This window comes from Kogia breviceps, chromosome 2 (genome assembly GCF_026419965.1).
Source record: "Kogia breviceps isolate mKogBre1 chromosome 2, mKogBre1 haplotype 1, whole genome shotgun sequence".
Lineage (NCBI taxonomy): Eukaryota > Metazoa > Chordata > Mammalia > Artiodactyla > Physeteridae > Kogia > Kogia breviceps.
Window position 1 is genome coordinate 723,650 of NC_081311.1, and position 12,891 is coordinate 736,540.

General features: G+C 63.5%; 1 protein-coding gene across 3 annotated transcripts in view; it reads right to left on the minus strand.

Annotated features, from left to right (window-relative positions):
- Positions 1–12,891, minus strand: part of INPP5A (inositol polyphosphate-5-phosphatase A) — a 178,437-nt gene that overhangs the window by 22,780 nt on the left and 142,766 nt on the right. The window lies entirely within an intron of this gene.

Consider the following 12,891-nt stretch of genomic DNA (forward strand, 5'->3'; position numbering starts at 1 on the left):
TTTTGAAAGGAGAAAAAAATTTCCCAAATGTTCTTCTTAAAGAGCCGTCTAAGATTTATTCCACCATCAGCAGCAGCACGCAGGGCACAGGAGAGGTGGCCCAGCACCGTCTCACTGGCACCCGGAGCCCCTGGTTTTTCACTTGGAATTTGGGGGCACAGGCTGCTGGGGTGGTGCCTGCAGGACCCGGCGCCGGTGTCAGCCCGGACGCGCAGTGTGCAGCGTTTCCTGCGAGCCCCGCAGTTTCACAGCCACGGAATCCGCACAAACCCCTGGGGCTCAGGGCGCCTGTGCAGCTGGCCCCGCTCCTCCCAGAGCTGCCCGCCCCATTGCCCCCATCCCGTTGTCACAGACGATCCCCACCAGGGTCCCAATTCTATGCAGGCAGAGCCCCCTGGGTCCCCCCAGGCAAACCCGTGAGTGTCGCCTTACAGAACCCACTCTGCTCCCTGTCAGACTGCGGTGGGGGTGGGGGTGGGGACAGCCAGCCCCGCACCCAGGACAGGCCCCGGGATCAGCCAGGAGCTGGTCAGGAACATTCCAGGGTCTGAGAGGCCTGAGCTGGGGGACACGGAGCGTTTCAGAGTCTGGGTCACGGGGCGCCTTCTGGAAAGTCTGGGCAGTAAGTGTCCATCTGTGGAGGTTAGAGGCACACAGGTCGTTTTCTCATTGTAATTGCTAAGCTTCTAAATGGTAAACAGAAGCTGTAAGGCTCTCTTCTGTGCAGCCACTTCGAGAGGTAGTAGGTATTAAAAGAAAGCATCTCAGTTTGCGTTCACTGATGGCTCGCTAGGCTTCAGACCCAGTTACTGTGATTCCAGAAACCCGGCTTCTGTCTGGACCCAGCACGCTGGGCCCGGAGGAAGGGGATCCCCCATGAGCCCCAGCTGACACGCACCCCAAGTTTCCAAAGACCCGGCGTAGGCCGGGCCGGCGGGCACCTGTGGTCGGCGTCCAGGACGTGCAGCGTATACAGGCGGGCACGCCTGGGGCTGGCTGTCGGGGTAACTAGAGAGACGGTGACCGTGTAACGGAGCTAATGGAGCCGGGTTCCAGGTGGAGGGCCGGGGGGGCGGGCAAAGGCCGGGGTGGCAGCGTGAGAGGTAGAGACAGGGCCTGAGGGGGGCTGTGGCCAGGCAGGGAACTGCCGGCTGGCCACGCCGTGTGGAGGAGAGCTGACCCCTCAGCTCTGACCCCGCAGCCTGTCTTACAGAGGTCCCGGGCGGCCAGGACAGAAATTCGGGGCACGGCCCCGTCATCACAGGCCTGCCTAGCGGCCCAGCGGGTTTGTTCTCTCCTCAGAGGCAAGAAGAGACTCAGAACGCACTTCCATTCCACCTTTTTTCTCCACCTGAGAAAACACAGGAAGTGATGCAGGTATTGGAAGCATATTTTGAATGAACACGAAGAGCTGCTCTTGCTTTTCTGTGTCTGCAAAGCCCGGTGTGGCCTGGGGGCCGCGTCTGTGTCTCTCTCCAACGGAGTCGGGAGTCCCGACATGTGAGCGTGCAGGGGTCTCTGAGGGACCCCGAAGAAGCCCACCGGCCCACAGCCTGAGTGCGGGCCCTGCCTGCGGGTTCTAGACCCCGCGGAGGGCACGGCCGCGGGGAGGGGTCCGCAGGCGCTGGGCCTGCAAACGAGGGGCTGGGCTCAGGGGGACGCCTCCTGCCCCGGCGACACCCCGTTCCCGAGTTATCCGGGTGGCTGTTGACCAGTCTGACACAGACTGGGTGTTGGTGGAGGCACGGACTCCCTTCCTGCAGCCAGCCCCCCGGGTCCCCGAGAGCCCCGGCGCCCCCCGTTCTCAGCGACGGGCCTCGCGCCCTGGCTTCTGGGAGGCTCCGAGGAGCACCTGGGTCCCCGGCACGGCTGGGCACAGCCAGGCGACCAGGAGTCCAAGCGGTGGAACCCGGGGGCCGCAGGGGACGTGCGTGCAGGTTCAGCCCCGCGGCCTCCCGACCGCTGCTGCGCTCTGGCTGCCCCCACACCCCTGCGCCCGGGGACGGGTGGGGGGAAGGGGGCTCATCAGGGCCTGAGCTCAGGAGGGGTGAGCGGGGTCACTCCTCGTGGGGCTGCACAGAGGGTGGGGCACGTTCCACCCTGGTTCCAAGCAGTGAGGAAAACCAGGCAGTAACGGACCCCCTGCACCTCCCCTCAGAGCCCTCTCTGTGTTCTTCCCCTCCACGTGGGGAGCAGGAGGTTTAAACAAAATCAAAACGAACCACCGAGCCCCTCTGGCACCCATATTTAGACACTACCAGCAGATATTGGAAATATTCTAGTTCATTCTGAGCCAGAGGACTGCACTCCTCTCTTTGTTCAAATGCAGACCCCCTGAAGGACCTAACGCGTAGCCCCATTTCTGCCTGGGCCCCCAGGAGACACCCACACCACGGAACGGGCCCCCAGAAGCAGGGACCAGCGGGACCGAGGGCGTCCAGCCCCCTGGAGGTCCAGCATCCTCTCGGCGGCACCCACCTGCCGGTGGCAAGGCTGCTCCCAGTCGAGGGCGTGGGTGGCAAGCCGGCACCTACACGGGGTCCTCCGACCCCCTGCTCAGACCTTGGGGGCTGGATTAACTTATTTTTCCATCAAGTGGAAAATACAACAGCCTTAAAATGAAAAATAACCAAAAGAGTGGCTTCCTGGAGTTGTGAAGCCCCCAGCCCCGCAGGGTCCACCCTGTCCCCGTGGTGGCATCCCGCCGCCTGGGGCCTGGCCTCCAGCGTCTCTATTTGGACGCGGGCCCTCGGGAAGGACAGCCAGCAGCCTCCAGTGTGAGGCCCGCTGCACACTGCGTCCCACCAGAGTGGGCACAGCTTCTGCGTCGCTGGGGTCCTTCCCGAGTGAGGACGGGGCGGGAACTCCACCTGCCCCGTCACAGAGCCACATGTCCCCGAAAACACAGGGAGCTGGTAGCGTCCTCACCTCCCCCTCCCCTGACCACGCCAGGGGCCCAGCTCGGCCGTCCGCGCCTAGGCAGTGGGTCACCGCTGGGGAGGGTGAGCTAGCCGCCCTGTTTTAGCCTTGGACGAGGCTCCTTCTGGCCCCGTGGAAGAGGAATGAGCCGGTCTGGACGGCAGCGCCGGTTCTGCAGCGAAGGGCCGGGCCGGCCTGCTCGACACCGTTATCGTGCGGAGGGGCCGGGGGGAGGGCGGAAGGCTGGCGGGTGGGCTCCATGCCCGGCCCTTGGCGTGCGACCCCGCTCCGGAGCTTTCATCCCCTGACAACTTCGCGCAGGAAAACACACGGACCCTCTGATAGCGTGAAATCGGAAACAAAGCCGGGGCACAAAGAGGCCGACCAGCCGTGGCCGCCGGTTCTCTCCTCAGCCACAAACGTGCGCGTAGGACCCACCCCCGAGAAGCTGAAACGAAAAGCACGTAAAAGGAACACATCCTCGAGGGCTTTAAACACCGCCCGGACGTGGTGCGCCCCTGGGTGAGGAGGCTCGGCAGGGCCACCGGCCTGGCCTCTGGCATCTTGGGGGTGACGCGGGGGCGCCCCAGCTCCGCCCGGCCCCTCGAGGACCCTTGCCCACTGACATCCGTGCCCTCGTCTCCTGCACAACATCAAAAGGCCAGTGACCCTGCTCTGGAGGCCCGCGTGAGGGGGTGGGTGGCTGCTCGGGGCTGTGTTTCAGACGCAGGGAGTGAGGCCGGAAAGGCCCCCTCAGACGGGGGTGGGGCGCTGGGGCTCCACTGCCACCTTCCGCAGGACAGAGCGCGCTGGCCGGTGAGGCGCTGCGGGGAGCCCGGCCTCCACTCGCCACGGCCCGGGGACGGGCCCCGTGCTCTGGCCACTCCCGTGGGACCCGGCTCTGGGTCCACCTGCTGGAAGCAGACGCGGGAACAGAGCAGGTGCTTCATCAGCTGTGCCTGCAGCCCCGGTGCCGGCACCTCGGGAGCAGGGCCCGGAGACCCCCGCCCACCTGCACCCAGGCACGGCCGGCCTTGAAGCCGGCTTCCCACAGGCCCGTGCGCTCAGCTCCTCATCCTCTGCGCAGAGGGGCTCCGCGCTCTGGGAACGGAAGCCGTCGGGGAGCTGGAACAGTGTTATCTCCTGGTCCTAGCAAAAGCCGCAGCCACGAGCCGCTTCTCCTCCCCGCGGGGGCGGCGCCGGCTCCACCCCAGAGGCACTCGGACACCCTCGCCGCCACCGTGCTGCGTGTCCAGCAGGAACCAGGCTGCGGCCAGCAACTCGCACCCGAGGAGCTCGGCATGGAGCTGCCACCCCAGCTGGGCGGCAGGGCCCTGAGTCCTTGGGGTCCCCCCACAGCATCACGGAGATGTCAGAAAAGCCGGGCCTAAGCATCCACACCCTTCACTGAAAATCAGCCAACAAAGGGCGTCAGGGAGAAATGCACCCCTGTGCCACGTTGTTCCCATCATCCTGTTACTTTGGGTTAAATTCTAGCCATAAAAATGTCTAAAAATAAACAGGCGTGCAAATAACCGTTCCGTCTGCATCCTCCTACAGCACAGGTTACAGAAAGAAAGAGAAGGATTTCTAGACGACGGTGTGCGAAGAAAGACCTGAGTTCTTTACCTAGGTTTTCTTTAGAACAAGTTAATGGAAAATCATTACTTTTTATGTTTAGATTTTTTTCAAACGGCTGGAAAACAGATCCCACTCTAGAGGATAAACGTGACCTTTTCTGCGATGACTCTCCCCGTGACGCTGGACGTTAACCCGGGTCTGCCTCCTGCTGTGCTGCATCCCCTTAACCTCACACCTGCCTCAGCTCTGGAAGGAGAACGGGGTCTCCAGGACCCACCGTGCCGCGGCCCCGACCCGGGCTGCCCAGATCCACCTCTTGGAATCGAGGGGTTAAAGGCTGCCTCTGGCACCTCACTCACAAGTCAGTGTGTGGGAGGTCTGGGTCCAACGCTGGGTCACCGTGAGGTGGGTACAGAGAATCAGCCAGCCGGCCCTGTGCCCTGGACACCCACCCACCCGCCAGGAACAGAAGAGAAGCACCATCCGTCCCAGGGATGGGCCAGTCCTTGGTCACCAGCGTCCACAGATGTCATTTCAGTCCTAAAGGTGTCCGGGGAGCAAAGAAGAAGGGATGCGGAGTCGGCGGCTTCAGAACCTGCCTCGGTCACAGGTAACTCATGTCTCCGTAGGAAAGTGCTCAGAAAAAGTCTTCACGAACCCTCTGACCATCCCCATGGGGGCAGACATGGGCCACGGCCTGAAAAGCAGGCGCTGGGCAGACAGACATGCGTCTCGGAGCCGCCCACACCACCTGCGGCCGAGTGAGCAGGTCCCAGGGTACACGCTGCCGTGGGAGCCCCTCGGGGACAGCCGCGGCCACTCAGCCTGTGGCAGGAACAGCACCTCCCAGTGCACGGACATGTGGTCCAACGAGCTCCAGCCAGAGCTTCAGCCTCCTTCCCTATCACACACGCACACACACACACACACACACACCTTCTGGAGAGCAAGAGCCCCGGTTTGCCTGGCCCGCACTCAGCTCCAGGGCCCCTCCTGTGATGGCCAGGCCGGCCCGAGGCCCAGGAGGTCACCGTGCTCTAGGGGGGAGGTCTGTGGCCAGGTGCCGGGCCGTGACTGCTGTCCCTGGGTGTCGGGGGGCGGGGGGAGCTTGTGTGGTCAAGACGAGGCCACTGGGCAGCGTCTTGCCTCTCAGCTGCACCAAGTGGGGCCCAGAGCAGGCACCCACGAGAACGAGCAAGAAACGCACACCCTGCTGCCTTGGCCGCAGGAGGGGCCTGGCAGGGCCCCTGCCCTCAGGGGAGCTCATCAGAGAGCTCACTTCCCCGGTTTTCAGGGCCCGAGCGGCCTGCCTGACACAGAGCAGGACCGTCCCGGGTGCGCGCCGAGGACCTGAGGCCGAGCAGGGGCGGCAGCCGCGTCGGGTTTTCACCGGGAAGCACTGCGGGGTGGTCGTCCTGCATCGGGCGGGAGCGACCCCGAACGCCCCCGTTCCGTTTACTCTGACTTCCCCAAGGAAGACCCTTCTGGAGAAGCGCAGCTTTTCAGAGGTTTTCCCGGCAAAGCCCCGCCCCCGGGAGGAGGGACATCCTTGATGGCCCAGAACACACGGACTCTGAGGGCCCGAAGGCGCAGACGTCGCCGGGTCGGGCGCGGGCGGGCGCGGGCGGGCGGCAGGCCGCTGCCCGGGGTCCGTGAGAGGCGCCGTTGTGAGGCCGTGTCAGCGTCAGAGGCGCCTTCGCCCTTTTTGTTCTGTATCAGCAGCTGTTCACAAGAACAACAACCTCCATAAAGACGCTTTCATCTCCTCCCCGAGACGCCCGCCAGCTCCCTACCCGCTGACCGAGGGGCTACAGCGCCCGCCCGCGGCCGGCTGGGCAGGCCAGGGGAGCTTGACTGATCTTTCTAGAAGGAAGCAGCGCGGGCTCTTTCTAGGCTCGTGTCCAGCAGGATCGGACTGCCGCTCGGGGGTCGCCCTGCCCGCAGGGGATCTGGCCGGGGGACCCGCCACGCTCCTGGTTTGGCCTCTTGAGTACGTCCCAGGCCTTCCACAGACACACCGGGGCTCAGACCTGCCAGGCAGTGGGGGACAAGGGGCAGGGGGGAGAGCAGGACCCCTTGTCACCTCCTTCCGTAACCGAGCAGGACGCTCCGGGGCCTCCCCGGGACAGACCCCCTTGCCCCTGTCCCCTGCCTGCCTCAGAAAAACTTTAGCCTCCTAGGCCTTCCCTGAGAGCCAAAGAGTGACTTTAATCAGAGAAGTGAGAAAATGCGGAGACAGGCTGGGGACAGTTCACGGGGTCTTCCGAAGGGCCAGCACAGGTACCGACCAGGTGCGACGCCCCCTCCTGGCTGAGTGGGAGCCCACCCTTGCCCGGTCGCGTGTGCAGCCCGAGGACAGGAGGCTGGCTGGCAGAAATGCCCGTGGTCTGGGGCAGGGGCTCAGGCCCCCGCACGGCCTGCGTACTCTCCCTGGCCAGCATTGTGATGCAGGGTGGGCTCGGCGGTGCCTCCTCGTCCTCTTCCAAGGCGGGCGCGGCTAGTGCTGGGATCCCGGCTGCTGGGGCACCGCCTGGGCGCCCACCGCCCCGCGAACGTGAGCGTAGGGCCGGCTGCTACCTCCGTGAAGCCAGGGTCCTCACAGGCCCCGCTGGCACCTGAACCTGTACCTGGCAGCAACCGGTTTTTAAAAACAGCCGCCAGCCTCCAAAGACGCATCCATCACCACGGCTGTCAGTGGCGACGGACGGCAGGTGGGTGCGGCGGGGCCACGCGGAGATGGGAGCGCCTGGCACTGCTGTCACTCTTTGTCACTGGCCAGCTGAGCGCCCAGCTGCCAGTTGCCACCGCGCAAGGCATGAAACATACTCTCTGAGCGATCCCGCCGGCAGGGCTGAGTGGGAGGCTGCATTATTAATTCGTTCGGGATGTTCAGCCCATTAGACGGCACATGATCATCGTGTTTAATTTGTCTGTTTTAATTACGGCTTAAGAAGTGCCAAGTTTGATCACAGGATCATCTTTTCAGTTCTGCTCTGCGAGCATGTTTGTATTAATTTGCATCTGAAACGCGAAGCTCTAATTCCGGGCGTGGGAGGGGCAGCCATTCACTTCGCACAAAGCACTTCTTTCCGACGCTGGTGCCAGCAAGATGCCCGCGACCCCTTGCTGCAGAGGACCGGCGGGTCTCCAACTTGCCCTGGAGCCCCCGGCCGACTTGTCCTTCCAGAAGCCCCTGCCCGCTGCAGCCCAGGGTGAACGTTCGCAGCCTCTTTCTCCCTGCTGGGCAGGATGCTCCTGTTTCCGGAAGCACCTGACTCCCCTCTGGAAGCTTCCAGGAGCTTGGCGGGGTGAGCACCAGAGGCAGGGCGTCCCTGGGCATCCCCGGGGCCCAGGGCTGGGGAGGGTGCACCTGCCGCTCTAGTGGGGGACCAGCAACCAACACCAAAGCCCAGCCAAGCCGGCTTCTCGTTGGGCCGGCACAAAGGATGGCCTCAACTTTCCTCTTCAAGGGGGTCATCGGCCACCTCCACGGGTCGGGGCCTGCACGGCCCCTCCCACCCCAGGACCCAGTCTGTAGGCACGAAACGCCGGGGTCTCTAGAGGGTCACCGCTGAGGGCAGCCGCTCACCTGGGGAAGGGACAGTTCCAGGCCGGGGCCCTGGCTCGAGCCTTGGTGCGCCTGGCTCTGACCGGTGCTCTTTCCTGGGCCGTGTTGTTCGGAAGGAAAGGGCAGGTGCCTGCACCCCCTGGGCACAGTCCTTGGCGGGGGTGGGGCGCAGGATGAGCTGCCTGCATCCCAGGCCCCTCCCCCTCTTCCCGGTGCCCCGGTGCCCACCTGGAGGCCGCCTCCACCCTCAGTGATGCCGCCGAGCACTGCCTGAGAACCTGCAGGACCCTGTGGCCCCAGCCAGGCCTTGCCCACCAGGCGGCCCATCCCCAAATGCGCCCCGCTGACCCCCGGCTGTGCAAGTCCCAAGAAGTGGCCGCCTTCGCCTCCCTACAAGGCTCTCCTGTAACAGGCAAAGCCCCTGAAGAGGTGTCCCGCAGCCACGGAACACCGGGCGGCCGCGTTCTCACGCTGCTCTGCACATTCTGGGAGCTGGGACGGCTGGCAGGCCTCGAGAAGCCGTCCACTTGGTCTAACAGCCTTTCGGGAAAATTTGGAGACCTTTCCTCTGGTGTCCACAAAGTTTCTCTAAGTTGTTTCCACAGTGAGAAACCCTTTCAAAAAGCCATGCCAGCCAGCAGACTGTGATGTTCCAAGAGGCGCTTCCACGGTGCTTTAAAATTCAAGACCTTAACAGGTAGCTTAACGAACACTACTGAAATTAATCTTCAACAAAAGAAACTTGGTTTTTTTCAGTTAAACCTTTAGAGCTAGCTTTGTCCACAAGTATGTTTTCTGAGTTAGCATCGATCTCTCCAGCGGTGGGAGAGGAAACGGGCCTCTGGCAGGAAGGGGGCTGCAGAGCGTCCCCAAGTTCACGTCCACCCAGACCTCAGCCCACGACTGTTTTGTCAACTAGGGCCTTGGCAGACGTGATTGGTCAACGTTCTCGAGCCGAGCTCACCTTGGATTCAGGGTGGCCCAAGTCCAGTGACTGTCCTCACAAGGAAAGTGAGGCAGGGGGGAGCCACGTGAGGACAGAGCAGAGGCTGCGGTGCCGCGGCCACAGCCCAGGGACGCCTGGGCCACCAGAGCCGAGGAGGCAGCAGGAGGGAGCCCCCCGACCCCGACCTCAGACTTCTGCCTCGAGACTGGTGTCCCAGCCGCCCGGTCTGTCCCAGAACACTGGCACAGGTGGGGACACGAAACACAACACAGGAAGGTGCCACCAGGCACAAGCTGTGTCTTCCGTGGGAACTTCAGAACACACCAAGTTCATTATCATTTTCTTGATCAGCTGGACACATCTGGGGCCAAAGGTGACGTGGCAACCCGGAGGGGACACGCGGGCGCAAGGGTGGGGTCCGGGTGTCAGGCGCCACGCTATCCTCCTACAATTCCCCCGATGGATCCCTGCTTCTCCGCCAGGGCGCTCAGCCTCAGGACTGACTGGCTGCTCCCTGCACAGCCTGGACGTTTCATGAACAGTTGATGACTGTGTTGATGAGGCGTGAGGAGAAGACGGTCTTTAATTCCTGGGGCTAAGGTCTTCATTTGACCAAACGGTCCTAAAAACTCGCTAGACCAAAAATCATACTCCACGTGTTGGGAGTAAAAATTTCCCATTGGTCTGCTTTACTTACATAGTAAACTGGGTGCAGAGATGTACGTTTTCGTCAACTGAACAGCCATTTATCCACAGGATAGATGGACCGTATGGTTTAAAGAACCACGTGCACAAGAAAACCGTCCAAAAATTAATGCACAAATCTTAGACACATCTGTTTATTCATCGAGCAAATAATTCAATTAAACGCTACTGATTCCTCCCTCCTTTGAAAGTGCCAAGCTCACAGCCCCGGACAACGGAGCACTGGGCTTCTCACGTGTGCGGGTGCACAGCCAGAGCCAACACGCCCTGGCAGCAGCGGGGCAGGGGCAGTGTCCAGCGAGCTGTCGTGGGCAAGCCCAGAGCTCGGGGCTGCGGGGGTGTCCTGGTGGCATTCAGGTCCACTTAGATGCGCTGCCACACTCCGGGCGGCTCCCAGAAGAGGCTGCGAGGAGGCTGAACGGAGCCCTGGGTGAAGCTGCCGATTCCGCGAGGGAGACTCCGTGTGCCCGGAGGACGAGGGTCTCCTGGAGCCACCCCGCTCCGCCAAGCCTGACGCCTACAACCAGGCCCGCTGGGAACAGCTGCTCCTCAAAACGACCACGTCCGGTTGGGGTGCAGTGGGACCTTCTCGGGCCGAAGACCCTCCTAGCCACGCCCTCTCACCGGAACCCGCTCTCCTGCACGCGCGCGGGACGGGGCGGACGGGGCGGACGGGGCGGGCGGGGCGGAGGGCCCCTGCTTCCTGCCCCCCCTGTGGGGGGCGGCCCGCCTGGGTCAGCCCTCGCGTGCCCAGGACCCGTCCCTGCCGTGGGTCCCTCTGACCTCTCAGGACCACTGACATGGGGTCCCCAGCACAGTCCAAGGGGCTTGCGATTAAGGCACGTGGAAATACCTAGCCTGGAGCGGACGGATGATTGACTGTTTAGGAAATGACCTCCTGGGGGAAGGGGCCACACAGATGCCTAACGTCTGTGACTCTTACCAGCCGCGGAACCGCCGCTCTGCGCCTGACCTCACACACAGTCGCCCACACAGGGAGGGGGCAGACACCCAGCGGCCCACACCTTCCCACGTGTGCTCACCAGCTGCCCGGACGGCGGGACACCAAGGCCGGGGGCGGGTCCAGCGGCGGCCAGGCCTAGGGAAGCCGAGGGCCGGGGAGGCCAAGGCGGGGTCCGCAGGGGCCCAGGAGGGGAAGCTTGTGCACAGAGTTCCGCCTCCCTGAAAAATCAGCCGTTTGTGAGAACGGCCTACAAAAAACAGCATTTCACGTAGTTCCTTAAGTCAGCTAATTAGCTGGAAAAGCGCTCAAGAACGAACATCCCCTGTACTTTCCTGAAAGAAGAGGAACTTATTAAAACCGGGGCAGTCCACCAAATATCGAGGCGATTGGCCCGGAACTTTCAGGCTGCTGGTCCTTGGAGATGCTTGGGGCCCCCGGTGGCCTTCAGAACAATGCGCCCCTCGGGGGTCTCATGTGGATCCACAGGCCAGGTGGCCCCTCAGCACTCGGGGGCGAGCCCGCTCCCTCCTCCGCGGTCTGGTCCTCAAAGCTCTGCTGCTCGGGGGGCGACCTCGGGCTGTTCCTGAACAGGAAGCGAGCGCCTGCGTCCCTGCTCAGGCTCTGCCGCCTCTCGCTCACGGTCAAGGACGTGTGGCCGTGGGTCCGGTACCACCAACCCCGACATCCTGATGATACCGGGGCTGGGCTGCCACCCCTGGGAGGAAACACAGAAGGATGGAGTGGCCCAGCCGTGGGCAGCGCCGCCCTGGCCGGGTCCAGGGTCCATCATGACCCCGGCCGGCACCGGCCACCTGTGCAGTCACTGGGTGGCGGGAGTCCTTCCTCTAGGAGCTACGACGGGTCCCTGAGGTCAAGCCACGGTCTGAAGGTGAAGGGTCAGGAGAAAGGGTGCCGCGCAGAGAAGTCTGGGGAAGGGGAGGGAGTCAGTCGCGTGATCAGCGGCAGCCACACGTGTCACGACCACGCGTAGTCGGCCCAGCTCCGCTCACGCCCCCCTCACGCCTGCTCACGCCCAGGGCCGTGTCCTTCCGCTTCCCACTCGGTAAGGAAAGGAAATCACGACTCTGCAGGAGCCTCCCGGCCGCCAGCCACGCGCCCAGCTCAGCGCCCCCCGTGGAAACCGGAGCCCCGCACGCATCACACGTCCCGTGACAATTCTGCCCGCGTCCAGAGCCGCCGCCCTTTCTGTGGCATTTGTTCTCCTGGCAAAGAAAAGGCCACTTTGGAAACCTCCCGGACCTTTTCCCAATGCGCCTGCGGCTGGCGGCTCCCGTCCATCAGCTCCGGTCTGTCCAGGGCCCTTCAGGCGGGGCCCTCGGGCGAGGAGAGAGGCCGTTCCGGCACAGCAGGCTCACTGGGCCCAAGTACCAGCCAGAAGTGATCTGCGCTTGGGGGCTCACCCCAGGAAAACCAGCACGGCTAAAATTACCACAGGAGGCGCTGTTGTTGAGGGCGCCTGGCCTGCGGGCACTGGCCCGGGCTCCCCCCACAGCCCTCACAGCATCACACGTGCACCAGCGGATTTCAACAGGCGGGCACCGCACCCGTGGCTCGAAGGCGCGGAACCCTTGGGACCTTGAATCCAGGTTGCTGATTGAGCCAAACTCAAAATGAGGGGGGGAAAAGTCAGGAGAACCAAATGCAGGATTTTATGGTCCTCAGGGGAATTCATGTGTCTATTTGAAAAGACTATGAGTGGTCGAAAGCCCCCTCCCCACACTCGGGCACCTCTCACTGCTCAGTTTTAAGAGAGAACCTTCTGCCGAGGAGGGAGGATTACTTGTACCTGAGACACCAAGGGAAGATGACGAGGGGACCACCGGGGTCTCCCCCTGCTGTTTCCACCATCACTGCACGCGCACGCCTGTGTGTGCCCCGCTCTGGACAGGCCTGGGCTGGACCCTGCACGCTGTGGTCTCCCTCCTGCACCCGGGCCTGCGTGGACCCGCTCACCTCGGGTGGCCGGCGGGCCCCCCTTTGCTGCGGCCTGGGGCACTGCCATCAGCAGTGCAGCCCCAGGAGAGAGGGGCAGGCACGGCAGCGGGGCTCAGGGCCGCGGACCGTCGGGGAGAAGCTGGCCCCATGCAGAGGAGACCGCGCTCCAGGCCACGTGGCGGGACCTGGTGGGGCCGACGAGCTGGCCTTCTGACCCGGGCGCCTCGCGGCTGGTGCCCATCCAGGTTCCAC